Here is a 12,744-nt window from a genome sequence, read left to right as displayed (position 1 = left end):
TCCGACTTTTTGTGATCCCATGGACTGTAGCCCGCCAGGCTCCTCTGTCCATGAAATACTGGAGTGGGTTGCCATGCCCTTCTCCAGGGGATCTTCCTGACCCAAGTATCGAATCTGGGTCTTCTGCACTGCAGGCAGATTCTTACCAACTGAACCACCAGGAGTAGCAATGTATGTGCAAAGGGATGTAATGCATCATAGTATGTACAATTATCATTAAAAAGTCAGGATGTAAGCCACAATGACTATAAACATAAAATCTATATTAGAGGATTCTCCAGGGACTTCTCTGGTGGTCAAGTGTTTAAGATTTTGTGCTTCTGCTGCAGGAAGTGCAGATTTGATCACTGGTCAGGAAATTAAAACCTCACTGAGGCATGGCCAAAAATACCAAACCAAACCAAATTAAAAAAAAAAAGGAAAACATCCTCCATAAGTAATTCATTGGACTGTTTTAGCTCACAGTCATCATTTGAGAATCTGGTGATCACTGTCCTTCATTTTATGATCCCTCAAAATCACCTGGACAGACATATAAACAGGAGAGGAAATTTCATTGTGTATAATTTCCCTTTGGTCTATCTTGTTAATATCCATTTATTTACTTCTATTGAGTTGGCCAAAAAGTTTGAGAGCTTTGAAGAGCTCATTTAAATATCATAAAGAATCTCTTCTTTAACACTGGCACATCTTCATTACGGAGCTGGGCCCAATGGGCTCCCCACCATTTTTCCTCACAGGGGACTTACTGTCTCTGTCACCAGGCAGCTAGTTCTGCCCCTGTGCACTTAAATAAGGAGAACAGAAGAACATCTGTGGTTCCAGGGTGGTAGTTCATGGTGAAAGGGCGGGTGAAAAGTAGAGGGGAGGAGAGTTGCAGATAGCCAGAGGAGGAAGGAAGAGGCGTGAAAACAGGAGGAGAGAGGCAGGAGACAGAGAGAGGGCGATGGGGTGGGCAGGGTGGAGCAGCCAAATACTGAGAAGGAGGGAGCGAGGGGAGGAGAGAGAAAGAGAGGCTGAGGCAGAGGGGACCCAACCAGTAGAGAATCCTTTTCTCGACCATAATGGGAAACCCAGGAATGACAGAGCAAGGGAAGGAGACCTCCTCCAGCGTACCAGGAGGTATCTGTGGGAATTCCTATTTTATGTATTAAAGTGAGATTTGGGGAGAGGGAAAAAAGGGACCCTCCCAACATGTCTTGCCACTCCCCCCTCAGCAGCCAACACAGGTCATGACGTTCCCTGTGAAGCTCCCCTGAGTACATTTCAAGATGGCAACGCCCAGAGCCTTACTATTCAACCATCTCATGTACTGTGTCCTAGGGGCTACAGTGAGAACCCTGGACAACTGCAATGCCTTTCCAACACTGTTGCATATGAAGGAATATGAAGTCGCATCTTTGTCCCTGTACATTGAAGCTCTTTTTAGGAGAAGGATGTAACACTTTTATGTTAGATGAAGACAAGTTTATTATTACTGTTGTTATTTTATGAAAGGGAAAATTGCATGACTACATTTTGAAATGTTTGCAAATATTTTGTCCTTGGGTAAAACCAGGGAATGGGAGAAGATCAAAGATATTTCAGAGATGCAAAATGAATTTCTTTCTCCATAATGCTTCTTTCATTTCCACTGTCTATAAGATCTGAAAAAGAACATTCAGTGATGACATACATTATTCAAAAGTATTTTCTCTGGAGAGGGCAGGGCTTTTCTTAACCTCCTTCTATGTCAGGGCAGCTATGTCAGGTCAAGTGGAAGCATGAGGTCATATTGGGGCTGGAGGCTTAGCCCCAGTGATTCCTCTAGGAGAGTCAAAGGGATACTTGACATTTGTTACTTCCACTGGACTGGGAAAATTTCCCTTCTGTGTTAAGTGCTTATTCTTCAGATTCAAAAAGCACAGAAGATTGTACTGACAAACTTGATGAGCAAGGCCATCAGGACTCCCACTGAAAGCTCAGAGTATCAAGGTCTCAGCAGGCACAAGAAACACAAAATTGAACAGTGAGTTAGGACAGGGGAAATTGCAGGGAAGTAAGACTAGCACAACTTGTTGAAATTCATGTTCCATAAAGGAGTAGGAAAAAATTACCTTGAATGGGCTACTTAAGATGAAAAAAAAAGAAATTGCATTTTCAAAGTTTTCATTTGATATAGAGTTTTTATTGACACAAAATTCTTGTAAAAGCCCAAAATGAGCAGAAGACCTAAATAGGCATTTCTCCAAAGAAGACATAAGATGGCCAAAATTGCTAATTATTAGAGAAATGCAAATCAAAACTGTAAAGAAGTACCACCTCATACCAGGCAGAATGGCTATCATCAAAAAGTCTACAAACAATAAATGCTGGAGAGGATGTGGAGAAAAGGGAACCCTCATTCACTGCTGGTGGGAATGCAAATTGGTGCAGCCACTATGAACAATAGTATGGAGGTTCCTTAAAAAACTGAAACTAGAGTTACCACATGACCCTGCAATCCTACTCCTGGGCATATATCTGGAGAAGGCAAAGACTCTAATTTAAAAAGATGCATGCTCTCAAATGTTTAGCACTATGTACAATAGCCAAGGCACGGAAGCAACCTTAAATGTCCATCAACAGATGAACTGATAAAGATGATGTGGTGTATATCTGTATCTATATATATACATAGACACGCACAGTGAAATATTACTTAGCCATAAAAAGGAATGGAATGACGTTTGCAACAACACGGATGGACCTGGAGATTATCACACTAAGTGAAGTAAGTGAGGAAAAGAAAGACAGGTATCATCTGGTATTATTTATTTGTGGAATCTGAAAGAATGATACAAATAAACTTATTTACAAGACAGAAATAGACTCATCAGTTCAGTTCAGTTCAGTTCAGTCGCTCAGTCGTGTCCGACTCTTTGAGACCCCATGAATCACAGCACGCCAGGCCTCCCTGTCTATCACCAACTCCCAGAGTTCACTCAAACTCATGTCCATAAATAGACTCATAAGACATAGAAAACAAATTTATGGTACCGAAGGGGAAAGAGGGGGAGGTAAATTTGGAATTTGGGATTAACATAAACACACTGCTATATATAAAATAGATAAACAGCAAGAACCTACTGTATAGCACAGGGAGCTATATCTTATAACAACCTACAGTGGGAAAGAATCTGAATATACCTATATATATATATGTGTGTGTGTGTGTATAATAACGGAATCACTTTGCTGTACACCTGCAACATTGTAAATTTGACTATACTTCAAAAAATAGTAAAGTGAAAAAATTCTTGTAAATTATTTTCACCCCCAATAAATAAAAATTGGTTTTATGAATAGACTGTGTGTATCTACCCATGTGGGAGACCTGTTTATCAGGACAGAATGATCTCAGAGTTTAGGTAGAGTGGTTTGATCTTTACCTCTCTTGCCCTGGGGTAGTGTTCACTTATTTCCCTTTTTCAAAAGTTTTAAGATCTGTTTCATCTGAGAGATTAAAAATCCATCATACCAATGAAAACACACACAGATCTTCATGTCCCTTTAATCTCTTGACTTGTCAGATGCATCTCTCTGGTTGAACTTCATTTGCATGTTGATTTCATTTGTGGTTTGTGTAAAGTTCACTTCCAGGGTTGTGGTGTTGCATATATGTATGCAGATTAATCACCATACAGTTGGGCTGGTGTGGGAGTTGAGTGCAGTGAAAAGGAAGTCATACTCTGCTTGCCAAGCCATTGATGTGTCAACCTACAGGAAGGGAAACTTTTTCCACAAAGGTGCCATGTGGGCTAGCAAATGGCCATGATCACCCGCAAGGTCTCCTGTTTTGAAGAGCAGGAAGAAATGGTTGGGTCTAGAGTTCCAAAAGTAGTCAGAGCCTTAGTCTCAACTGTTAACGTCTATTATTCAGTTTGGTTAGCCTGAGGAATTCAAAATTCTAATTTTGGGGAAGTCTTGGAACCTTGATGTATTTGGTATAAAACAGTGCTTGCTATAAAAATTTACTGTTCAGCAAGCTGCATAATTTGGGACTTAATTGTATTCTGTCCACCCACCCATCCATCCATCCATCCATCCATCCATATATCCATCCAGTCTGTCTCTTCATTACCAAAGAGGGTTTGCACTGGTCAGACAGGTGTTGTAAGTGAATGGTTCAGGGAGGGATTACAATATAATAGGACATGGTAGAGTCTTAGCAAATCAAATATTTCTCCACCCATGGAGTGTCCATTACTTATCATCTGGGGATTGTTGTCTTGCAGAAAAGCAAGCGTGTGTACCTGTAGAAGCTTCAGATCTTTTGACTTTTTATTCAAATGAGCTGAAAATAAATTCATAAAATCTCCTGAGTTTTAAATATTGACAGCCAATTCAAATGTTTAAAAATACTATGCTAACATTTTAAGACTTGTTGCTACACGTTAACTTGGGGAAAATAGGTTGTTCACATTAGGTGTTTGGTTGTCAGTTTGTGACCTCTGCCTCTAAGGGGTGTATGTGTATCCTTAGAAGGGTGTACAGTATCATCTTGTAGTTGAATGGGAAACTTCTCTACTTTTAGTAAATTTTGAAGTACAGATATCATCGAATCATCCCTCTACATTTTGGAGGATAGGCATTTTTCATGATAGTGCTTGGTCATGTCTGACTCTGTGTGACCCCATGGACTGTATGTAGCCTGCCAAACTCCTTTGTCCATGGGATTTCCCAGGCAAGGATACTGGAGTGGGTTGCTATTTCCTACTCTAGGGGATCTTCCAGACCCAGGGATAAAACCCATGTCTCCTGGATCTCCTGCATTGGCAGGTAGATTCTTTACCACTGTGCCACATGGGAAGTAGGCATTATTGGTGGCTATTAAAAAAACCAATTATTAGCCTACTGCTTCCTGATTAAAGCAAGTCTCTCAAGACTTTTCAATGAGGTCCTCTGTGGGCTTACAAAGGAGTTTAGGATTAGCAGTAAAAAGAGAGGGCTGGGAATAAAACTTTCTTGTTTTTTGAATATAGACCTGATCTGTATATATTGGTTTCAAGAATGGGGATTTTAAAGTAACTCAATTTAATCTGCATTTCTAAAAAGAAATACAAAACTTCTTGACAGAAATGCCAGCTGTTTTAATGTCTAAGCACCCATGGAGCTCTGCCAAGTTGAAAGCAAATTTAGGCAAATTTTAATCAAGATGGCATCTCACAGAACTGGCACATGCATGGTTCATAAATTTTATCTTTTTGCTTAAGAAAAAAAGTGACATTTCACTTGATCCCATGGCAGAAAATCTTTTAAGGTTTTATGAAAGACAATTAGGATTCAGTAACGTTTAATAATATATTTAATGCTTTATATTTTATTATTTATTTTAATACAAATTAAATTTAATATTTTACAGCAAGCTGATTATTTTTCTGGTGCCTTCTAAGGAAGTTTCACACAAGCCCATGTAATGCTGGACCAGAGTTGGTAAGATACCCTGTGTTCCTAGGTTTTCCGCTCCTGACCATCCTCCACACAGCAGCTGACAATTGTCTTCTGATTGATCCTGGCTTGAGTAACATATCACATTGGTAGAGTAAGAATTTAGGAAGTAGCTCAGTAGGACATCCCAGTAGGGTGGCCTTTCTGAAAAGACAGGTGCATATTCCTCCTGAGTCTGTTGGTTGCTAGCAAATGTGAGCTTTGGAGCACTAATGAAAAGTGGGAACTCAGGAGTTTCCCCCCTGGACTTGGGGGATATCCCCATGCTTTCTTTGTAGAATTGGCAGATCTAGCATCCTGTTTCAAAGTTGAAAGGTTTGACTGATTTTGTTAGGTGATTGGACTGATATTTGCCTATCTACATTTAATGTCACTCTTCTATTAAAATCTTCCTATAACTTTTCACTGGATTTGAAACAAAATCCAAGGGCTTTACTGACCTCTGTGGCTCATCTTGAGCTGGCCTCTGCCTTCCCTTTATCCCTTGTCTCCATCCAGTAAGGTCTTCTTTCTCTTCTTTGAATGGGTTAAGCTCTTTCTCACTCCAAGCTCCTTGTTGAACCTCCTGGTCCTTCTTTCTAGATGTCTCTTTCCTCAACTCTTTGGCTTCTTTTCACCTGGACGTTGACTCAAACTTGACCTTCCTGGAGAAGTTTTCTTTGGTAAGCCCAGCTCTACCATCACTCTACCCTATAACTCTATTTCGTTTTCTTCACAACATTTATTTGAGCTGATATTATTGATTATTGTCTCTCCATTGAGATGTGAGCCTCATGAGAGCATGGCCTCCTATACTGTACTTTATTGCTCTATTTTCAGAATCTATAACAGCATCTAGTATGAAGTCCGGAGAAGGCAATGGCAACCCACTCCAGCACTCTTGCCTGGGAAATCCCATGGACGGAGGAGCCTGGTAGGCTACAGACCATGGGGTCGCAAAGAGTGGAGACCACTGACGTGACTTAGCAGCAGCAGCAGTATGAAGTCAGTTCAGTTCAGTCTCTCAGTCGTGTCCGACTCTTTGCGACCCCATGAATCACAGCACGCCAGGCCTCCCTGTCCATCACCAACTCCCGGAGTTCACTCAAACTCATGTCCATCGAGTCGGTGATACCATCAAGCCATCTCACTCTCTGTCATCCCCTTCTCCTCCTGCCCCCAATCTTTCCCAGCATCAGAGTCTTTTCCAGTGAGTCAACTCATCGCATGAGGTGGCCAAAGTACTGGAGTTTCAACTTTAGCATCAGTCCCTCCAATGAACACCCAGGATTGATCTCCTTTAGAATGAACTGGTTGGATCTCCTTGCAGTCCAAGGGACTCTCAAGAGTCTTATCCAACACCACAGTTCAAAAGCATCAATTCTTCGGCGCTCAGCTTTCTTCACAGTCCAACTCTCACATCCATACATGACCACTGGAAAAACCATAGCCTTGACTAGACGGACCTTGGTTGGCAAAGTAATGTCTCTGCTTTTTAATATACTGTCTAGGTTGCTCATAACTTTCCTTCCAAGGAGTAAGTGTCTTTTGATTTCATGGCTGCGATCAGCATCCGCAGTGATTTTGGAGCCCCCCAAAATAAAGTCTGACACTGTTTGCACTGTTTCCCCATCGATTTCCCACGAAGTGATGGGACCAGATGCCATGATCTTGGTTTTCTGAATGTTGAGCTTCAAGCCAACTTTTTCACTCTCCTCTTTCACTTTCCTCAAGAGGCTTTTTAGTTCCTCTTCACTCTCTGCCATAAGGGTGGTGTCATCTCTATATCTGAGGTTATTGATATTTCTCCTGGCAATCTTGATTCCAGCTTGTGCTTCTTCCAGCCCAGCGTTCCTCATGATGTACTCTGCATACAAGTTAAATAAGCAAGGTGACAATATACAACCTTGACGTACTCCTTTTCCTATTTGGAACCAGTCTGTTATTCCATGTCCAGTTCTAACTGTTGTTTCCTGACCTGCATACAGGTTTCTCAAGAGGCAGGTCAGGTTGTCTGGTATTCCCATCTCTTTCAGAATGTTCCACAGTTTATTGTGATCCACACAGTCAAAGGCATGAAGTCAGTACTTGAAGGTATTTGTTAGATGAGCTAGTTTGTTCCCATTCAGTGGCTATACCTGTGACTATTTCACTCTTGAGTGGGATATAATTTTATTGTTTGTCAGGATTGGAGAAGAACAAGGACAGAGGACAGTGAGGAAATGGGAAAATATGGGAATGGTGAAATTAGCTACATGATTTGAGCAGTTAATCACTAGCATTGCCTTAAAACAATAAAGAAGTAAGTATATAATACTTGAAAGTCAGACCTTAATATTACCTTATGGTGAATGTCATTTTTTCAAATCATGCACATCAAAGCTTTATCTTCATAATTCTGACAAGAATAGGCTGCTGATGAGATTTTTTTCAGAGCAAAAAATAAACATAGTGGGCTTCAAGTTTGCTTTGAGCCTGTCTGCAAGGCTGGTAAATGCTTCTCTGATAGTAGAAAGCATACACTTAAGATGATAAGCGACCAGAGATAAAGCCCATAGCTAGTGTCAGGTTTTTTAAAGGAATCATCCTCCTACCATCCTGAGACTCTATGATGATCCATGTATTTGTTTATGAATGGTGATCAGGGACCAAGGTCAACAGGCTTAATCTTTTAAAATCAAACAGAAGCAAAAGAATATTTCTTATCTTTCCCCTGAGACATGTTGGACCGGAGATGTTCCAAAATGCTGATGAAATTTTTAACTAATGTGAATAGTCCATAGAGATTTAACTCTCGTTAGTCACCATCCTTGTTGTTACTTTGTGGCAGAAAATATACAGTTCTGTTAACTCTTGACAGAAAAATATGAAAGATGAAAGGACAACTGACAATTCTTAGATTGCCAAACAATGGCTCATCTGACCCACCAGTCATCTTGTCAAGACCTGAAGCAAAAGAAAGCAAAAAGGGTTTCTGTGGTTAAGCGACTTCTGACACCAGTCCATAGGAGCGGATCAAACACAAGGAAGGAGAGGCTCAGGACAATTTTTTGGTCTATTTCACATCTGTCAAGCTGAGCTCTAAATGTAATCTCATTTAGAACATGTATTGCTTTTCTGTGGGACATAAATTGCCTTCTCTCCCTTTTATTCACAGCACTGATCACAGCCTGTTGCAGACAGCAGAATTTTAAACATTTCTGTGAAATTAATTAACCGATTAGAGTAAGGGTAATACATAAGGGAAGATTAGAAGATGGTCTGGGAGAGAGGTGAGCAAAATTCAGACACTATGAGTTTGAGCTTTGATGTGATCATGGCTTATTGTTATTTAGTGGAAACTTTAGCATCCTGGAATTGTATTCCCTTTATCAATTGGTCTGGAATAAGATGTGCTACCATAACAGTGTCAGGGGTTAAAAACAAAGGTTCATTTCTTAGTCACACTGTGTGTCCATTGTGGGTTGACCAGGCACTCTGCCGATCATCCTCACTCAGGGATACAGGTTGATGGAGTAGCCAGCATCTCAGATGTTTCCCACTGCCACGCTTGAGGGGAAAGCAAGCTCAGAGGAGTCAAGTGCTTTTGTGTAGAACCAGTCCACTCTAAGGGGTTAAGTGCTTTTGTACAGAACCAGCATGAGGCACCTCAACTCGAAAACTCACTGAATAGAAGTCATTGTGCCTGGCTCCACCTAACCACAAGAGGGACACAAATTATAGTCATGAACAAAATAAAGGACATTCATTTATTATTTGTCTCCTTGGTTTTGGCACAGATTCATTTATTCGAATAGAAAGGGTAGGCTGGTTATCAAAGAATGTCTCATTTTCTTATTCAGAATCACTACTTAAATTTTTTTAAAGAGTTTATTTGAGCAAAAATTGATTTGAATGGGGCAGTGCCAAACCAGAAGTGTTAAGGAATCCTGGTTCACAGGTGCCAGGATCTAGACTTAAACAGAGAAAATGCAGAAGCAAAAAAAGGAGACTATTTGATTGTCTATAGCTTAAAGCACATTTGGGTGTTTGAGAGTGGTTGTCATTAGCCTCTTGGTCAAAATTACCATTGATTCATGTAATCATGTTATTGTTGTTCAGTTGCTCAGTCGTGTCTGACTCTTTGTGACCCATGGACTGCAGCACGCCAGGCTTCCATGTCCCACACCATCTCCCAGAGCTTGCTCAAACTCATGTCCATTGAGTCGGTGATGCCATCCAACCATCTTGTCCTCGGTCATCCCCTTCTCCTCCTGCCTTCAATTTTCCCATCAGGTGGCCAAAGTATTGTAGTTTCAACTTCAGCATCAGTCCTTCCGATGATTAATCAGGATTGATTTCCTTTAGAATTGACTGGTTTGATCTCCTTGTAGTCCAATCATGATTTCCCCCCTTACTGTATTTTATGTGACTGATTAATTTTCACAGATGTATCAAGCAACTGATTATCAGTTTGTGATCAATGCATTAATTCTTAAATTCAACCAACATTTATGGAGCACCTACTTTGTGCTTGATCACATACTACATTGGATGGCTTTGCTGAATTATCACTCACTCAGCTAACCCTAGAAAGGGATACAGTTCAGTGCAGGGAGGGAAGGTTCTTGTGAGCCTTACCTACTTTGTAGAATTCTGGTGAGCATTCAAGATCATGTCTTCAAGGTCCCTAGTACTTCCAGTAGTGATGTTAATAATGATGTTACAACTTGACCTGGATTTTATAGTTCATTTCCTAAAGTAATTTTTATTCAACTGGTAATTCAATTAAATAGTGCTCACTTGACTGTTAGTCATGGGGTCAGGACTGCCTCCCGAAATTCTCCATTCATTTTCCAACTGTGGCCCATTGAATTGGAATGCTGAAATAGGACTCATTCCTGATGATAATAAGGGCACAAGTGCCAACTGCATGTGCTACTGCTCCTGGGAGAATGATGACTCAGCGCTGTCCCTATGAGATGACTCCTGTAGAGCCACATACAATGTTAAATACGGAGGGGGGCACTTAGAATGTAAGGGTTTATGTACCATTAAACTTAAATGTAGGCTTTCCTGATGGCTCAGTTAGTAAAGAATCTTCCTGCAATGCAGGAGACCCAGGTTCAATCACTGGGTCAGGAAGAGAGCCCCTGGAGAAGGGAATGTCTACGTATTCCAGTATTCTTGCCTAGAGAATTCCATGGACAGGGGAGCCTGGTGGGCTACAGTCTACAGGGTTGCCATGAGTCAGACACGACTGAGTGACTAACACAAGTTTAAATGTACCTTTTGCTCTCTGGCCTTTGGTCACTGAGGTTGGTCCCTTAACTGTGTCCTCCTCCAGCCATGGAATTCCATTCTCCTGATCACAATTCCCCACATATTTTCCCCTTAGTACATAGCAGCTGTGTACTTGGTGACAAGTTTGTTTCGAGCCTTTGCATGTTGACAGGCAGATCTTCTGTGTGAAGGTTGTGGATTACTTCTTGGAAGGCTGTGGACCCTCCCTTAGCTATTTTCAAAAGCAGCTATGTTTCAGCTGAGTGTGAATATTCTCTCTCTGTGGTTTCCTCAGATTAATGATGTCAAATAATGCTGAGTAGGTGAGGTTTCCATCCATAATAAATCTAAATTTGGGGTTTTTGACGATTGCTTTACTGCTTTGTCTGAGACAAAAAGGAATAAGAGTACATTGTTGGCATATGGCTTCAAAAACCAAGTCTACTTTGACTGTTTTCATGTGTCAGTCATATCTGTTCCTTGGATTCTGTTCTCCCTCCAGCTCCCAGGTCACAGACAGAAACTATTGCTGGAGGAAACCTTCCTCTAGTGATAAGCCACATCCACTTCTGCCCCTACAGGGACGTTCCATTCACCCACTGCCCTTCCAGTTAACAAAAGGTACTTACCGAAGTGCAGAGGTTGACTATGCGGAAGGAGCATATCTTGTTTGGTAAGAAAATAGTGTGACTAGAAACATGGGAGAAGTAATGTGTGCATGTGTGTGTATGTGCATGCATGTGTGTTCAGATGGATAGAGAAGGGTGATTGTTTACCAGAGGATTCTGTAATGTTGGCGTGTAGATAATGAGCATAGGAATGGCTTTGGGAAATGTAAGCTGGCTTTTTATAAAGGCCAGCAGAGACTTTATTAGATGTGTTTAGAAGCCATTTGCCATATACTAAAACAGTTGTCCACACCAAAAGGTCTCTAGGGAACAGGTAGTTTTCTTTTTTATTGCCCCAAGAATTAAATAGGATTTCCCTGGTGGCTCAGCAGTAAAGATTCCACGTGCAATGAAGGAGACTCGACTTCGATCCCTGGATTGGTAGGATTCCCCTGGAGAAGGAAATGGATACCCACTCCAGTATTCTTGCCTGGAGAATCCCATGGACAGAGCAGCCTGGCAGGCTACAGCCATGGCGTCATAAGTTGGACACAACTTCTCGACTGAATCACTTCAAAGAATGAAATAGAAATAGGAACTTCCAGCCTTTTATTTGTTTTTGCCAAATAAAATTTTCTTTGTGGGGGAAAATCAGCTACTACTTTCTTATAAGACCCACCTTTAGGAACTCATTTTTTTCCAATATGTTTTTAGTATAATATTCTCTTGAGGCTGTGTTCTCCAAAATCTTAGTATGGAAAAGTATTTTTCCTTGTACACTTTTTATAATTCGGACTTCCTTAATTGAAGATCACATACGTCCTTATGTTAAGGTGGCTGTCTTGTCTGTCATCTTGCAATCCTCACGTAGCGTGTACCCAGTTGATATCTTTTGATTGATTGAATGAATGAAGACAGACCCAAGATTCTGAATAGAAAGAGAATAAAAGCCTATTTCTGTTTACTCTTCTGCAGTGGGTATGTGACCTAAACATCATATATGATACCATTATGTACATTTTGTTTGCATGATTTGACTATCCATTTGTTGTTTACTTACATTCAGGACAAAAATATAGATAGTTCTTTCATGTAATATCATACTGAACATGGATGAAACAGTATACTAAATAACGTGCAAAACTAACTCTACGTTTAGCTACCAAGGAGCTTTGGCATTTTGCTTGGGTAAATTTGAGGATGGTCTGGAAGGCTCAGGCCCTGGAACGGCAGGTCTGTAGTTACCACGGTGATGTGGGTTGGATGAGATGGATGGCTATCGTGTAAAATGTCTGTTGGATGCACTGTACCAGCAGCAATGCTTGGTACCACCAAGGAACCCTATCAGCATAAGATATTTTCTAGGCTCAATATAGTATACCGTAATGTATCTGACACGGTTAGCCAAAACACGATCATTTATCAT

At 40.9% G+C, this 12,744-nt stretch overlaps 1 protein-coding gene across 7 annotated transcripts in view; it reads left to right on the top strand.

Annotated features, from left to right (window-relative positions):
• PDE4D (phosphodiesterase 4D) overlaps positions 1 to 12,744 on the top strand; it is a 1,698,276-nt gene that overhangs the window by 215,806 nt on the left and 1,469,726 nt on the right. For 5 of the 7 annotated variants that reach the window (XM_088827708.1, XM_088827703.1, XM_088827704.1 and 2 more), the window contains one exon: positions 5,384 to 5,454. The exons of the other annotated variants lie outside the window; for them this stretch is intronic. The gene's annotated coding sequence lies outside the window, so the exon portion shown is untranslated. The remainder of the gene's footprint in view (positions 1 to 5,383; positions 5,455 to 12,744) is intronic. 7 annotated transcript variants of the gene reach the window in all.

Source organism: Moschus berezovskii, chromosome 18 (assembly GCF_049115385.1).
Source record: "Moschus berezovskii isolate FMDL1 chromosome 18, NW_MosBer_1.0, whole genome shotgun sequence".
Classification (NCBI taxonomy): domain Eukaryota; kingdom Metazoa; phylum Chordata; class Mammalia; order Artiodactyla; family Moschidae; genus Moschus; species Moschus berezovskii.
The sequence above is the reverse complement of the archived record's forward strand: the minus strand, read 5'-3'. Positions and strand labels throughout refer to the sequence as shown.